The sequence below is a fragment of the Octodon degus genome, unplaced genomic scaffold (genome assembly GCF_000260255.1).
Source record: "Octodon degus isolate 3935 unplaced genomic scaffold, OctDeg1.0 scaffold00347, whole genome shotgun sequence".
NCBI lineage: Eukaryota > Metazoa > Chordata > Mammalia > Rodentia > Octodontidae > Octodon > Octodon degus.
The window spans coordinates 742,370-746,662 of NW_004524923.1; positions in this window are offsets into that span (position 1 = coordinate 742,370).

The window sequence follows — 4,293 nt, forward strand, 5'->3', positions numbered from 1 at the left end:
AATAAAATTATGGAAAAAAATAAGAAAAAATAGAAGAATTATCTACATGGTTCTTTAGATCAGTTAAAGGAAACAGGCAACTTATCTTTCATGAGGATTTTGTTATGTTTTGTTTAATTCATTAAATGTTATTTATCATTCTAAAAAATTTAAATACTCAATTTAAAAATGGGCATCTGAGGTGAATATACACTTTCAGATGAAGAAATGCAATAGGTAAGTAAATATATGAAAAAAATTCAACATCACTGATCATTCAAGAAAGGCAATTTAAAACAAAACTGAGATTCCATCTCACTCAAGAAAGAATGGCTAAGTTCAAGATATTAGCCAGTAACAAATGCTTGAGGGGTTGTGAAGAAAAGAACTCTTCTCCACTGTACTTCTCTGTAGTACAACCATTATGGAAGCTGAGATTCCTTAAAAAGCTAGGATTTGAGGTCTGATTCAAGCCAAGCTATTCCCATCCTGGGTATTTTTTCACCATAACTGAAAACATTACACAACACAAATATATGTGCACACATGTTTATAGCACCACAATTTGTCAGAGTTAAATCCTGGAAATATCATATGTTCCCATCAACAGAGGAATGGATAAAGAAGGTGTGATATTTTTACATCATATAGCATTATTACACCATGAAACAATATATTTGAGGCTTTCATCAGTAAATGGATGCAAAGAATGACCTCTTAACTGAAATGAATCAAACCTGTATAGGCAAACATTGTATTGTCTCCTTAGTGTGAGAACCTGAAAGAGAAAATGGAATTGAAAGACTACAATAGGTACTAGGAAAGGAGAAGAAAATTACTTTAAAAAAAACTGTTACTGAGTTGAGGCAGACAGGACAAGGAGTGGAGGAAAGAGGTATATCTATGTGCTAAACCAGGGTGTTTTGGAGAACTGTACTGTGGATTTCTGCTGATCTATGGAAAAGAACACATAATGCTTATTTTGTTTTGTCTCCTTTTTTTCAATTGCTTGTTCTTTATCTGTGTCTTAGTTTTTTACACGTTGCTGGTACCCAATACTCAAAATGAATGAAGGAAAGTTTTATTTAGCTCACAGTTACTGGAGAGTTCAGTCCATATTCCACTGGCTCCAAGGCAAATGACAGCAGTTCATGTGGCAGAAAACAATGAAGAGCAGAGGAGGAGCAGCAGCTGCAGCGTCCATCAAGCCTCTCTCTTCCTTCTACGCTGAGCGCAAAGACCAGTGCTCCACAGTGAAGATCGGAGCTCCTCCAAAATGGCGCAGCTGTGAAGATCAAGCTCCTCTGAACACTGGGACTTCTCCACGGAAGTGGGGCAGGCTTGGGCCCCCATGCCCAGAACTGCCAAGTTGACACAATGTATCGACTAACACAATCTGTTTTAAATTACTTACATATTTCTTTTCTTTTTTTCTTTCTTCCAATTTTGCATGCATATATCTGGTAACCAGTTGAATAACTAGTTGAAAGACAATTCTGGCATTACAGCAAATACTGTGAAATTTCTATTATTTTGTTATGAGAAATTCTGTGTTACTTGTAATTTTTTGTTTGATAATATTTTGAACTTTAAAAAAATCATATGATATCCTCTGTAATGCAGATGTAGTGATTATCACCAAAAAGGTACAAACTAAAAAAAAAAAAACTTGGATGGTTACACTGTACTCATTTCCATAAAAAGTGAGCCACAAAGAATTTCAGGAAATATACCTAAATATTAATCAGCAGTTTTTTTTTAAATTTCAGACTTTTATAGTATTCTACTAATACATGTCAGCAACACTTCCATAATTAATATTTTTTCTCCCCCTCCGTAGACAAGCCTGGATGTACTCTCATTTTTCACCCATCTTTGTTTCTATGCATATTATGCAGACTCAATTGATCACAACATCTTGAGTAGATAAGGAGGTAGGAGTATTCTTCAAATGAGATTTTTAGGCATTTATAAAGTCTTTTTCAGGGTTCTTTGAATAAAATGCCAAGAACACTGGAAGTTGGTCAAATACAGCTCATATTTTAGAGACAGGAAAATCCCATTAAAAAGTCCTGCTATTAGTGTATTAAAGGGCAGAACCTGAGTACTGCCATCAATTAAATTTCTTCCTGGGAGCAATCTTACTAAGGAGATAAAGTTTAAACAGAAATTAATGAATTTTTTTTTCAGTAAAGTTAGTTCCCTTTCTTTTAAACCAGTTTTTGTCTTTCCATATAAGTTCACAAAGATTAAAAATTTCAGTATATATCTAGTAACATAATAAAATGAATTTGGCAGTCATTTTGCCAAAAACTGCTACAGAAAATACTCTTTATATGAAGAGTTTATTAGGCTAATCCAATAGTAAATGCCAAGGTAATAAATTGCAGCACCATCTCTGCATAGGCAGATTTCAAAATGCATACATCTCAAAATTCATATTAATCTAAGAAATTTATCCATCCTCTTCAGCTATACCAAAATCAAAGTTCTATGTCCATATTACCCTTTCTGTGTGCCAAATAGTACTTACAAAAATATCTAATTAACAGGATACCTATGTTCCCAAATAAAGAGGGTGTATCCATGAAACACATATGATTTTTTGAATACTGGTATTGACAATTTGATGATGAATAAGCTATCAGAAGAGTGGCTGCCTATTTAGGTCTAATGCAAAATACACTAAAATTCACCTAAAAAAACTAAAATGCAACAGAATAGCCATCATGAATGGAAAAAAAGATAACTTCCTGTACATGTGGCTTGGTAACCAGTTTTAAAAATTAAGTTCTTGGACTAGGGATATACAGCTCAGTGGCACAGCACTGAGCTTGTAAGAGCAAGGTCCTGAAGAACTTAATTTTGTGGGGTAGGGTATTGGGAATTAAACTTAGACTAATATCTTGCTCAAAGTAGTTGACAGATACAAGTTGAAGTATACGTATTTTTATGTTGGTAAGTAAGTAGGAGAATAAACAAAAAAAGAAAATTTTTTTGGCACATGCTCATGCATGACATGTTCATGAAGCATGGAAAAGAAGAAATGAGAAAAATCCTAAAAGCAAATATCTTCTTAAAGGAAGGTTTATAAATTTACATTTGCTATAAATACCAGGTAGAGAGCTAGTGTAAGAATTGTGAAATGGTAGAAACATTTTCTGAGTAGAAAATGGTTTCATCTAGGAGAAAGAATCAGAAATGAAAGTAATTTAAATAAGAAAATGGGCTTCATAGTTTACAAATAACATTTTCAAAAATCTTCACAGTTGATTTCCATAATTGTCATAAAGTTAGGTATTATTTTTATGGTACAAATGATAAATTAAGATTTAAAGGAGTTAGGCACTTAATAAGTGAGAGAGCCAGTATAGAAACACAAACCATGGTCTCTAGAATGGTTACTATGCTTTACTAAACCTATACATTAGTAACACCAAAATCTTGAAAGTAAAAAAAAAAATGAGTGCACTTTTTCACTACACTTATAATAAAATTTTGTCATTGTGAACTAGAAATGTGGAGACTAAATTTCCAAAGAGATGCTTATTTGTTTGCATGGTATGGCATTTTAAATCTGAATTTTCCTTTAAAAATAATATTTTGGCAATTTTATTTTTCATGTTATTTTAAGTGCAATTCACTTTCTCTTTTTGTTGTCTTACCTTAATTGCATTATACAGAAATAAAGAGAAATGAAAGAATTCTGTAGCAAACTTGGTATGAAAATGTGACACAAAATACAATAAAGGAATGTTTCTCTCGTATATGACTCATGATTCTATTCACTTTTTTCAAAAAGGAAAAGAGCCAAAAATTTACTAGATGGATATACATGAATTACCTGTAAAGCATATCAAGCAGCCAAACATAGGAGCATGGGTAGGGAACCTCTAATTACATGTAGGTCTTTTGGTTTATCATCTGTGAATACATTTTTTGAAGTGGTGATTGCCTGCAAAGCTGAAAAATGAAGAAATAATGGAAATGTATGAAATTCTTTTTTTTTCTCTAATGGCTTTTATTTTTTATTTTTTTGCATCAGTTATTTTATTTTAAAGAAAAAAAATAAAAACAATGGTACAAAATCTTGAAACAAGATTTTAGGAGAGTAACAATGGTTAGCACATTGTGTATTGTTACTGCCAAAGTAGTTTCTCATGTTACAAGACATAGGTAAGAAATAATAAATAAACAACATAGGTACAAACCTCTTTTTTTAAAGTCAACAGAAAATGGAAATATACTTTTTAAAGTTTCTAATACTAGGAGAAGATATCATACAATGTCTTTAAATAAATTGTAAGTCAAAGA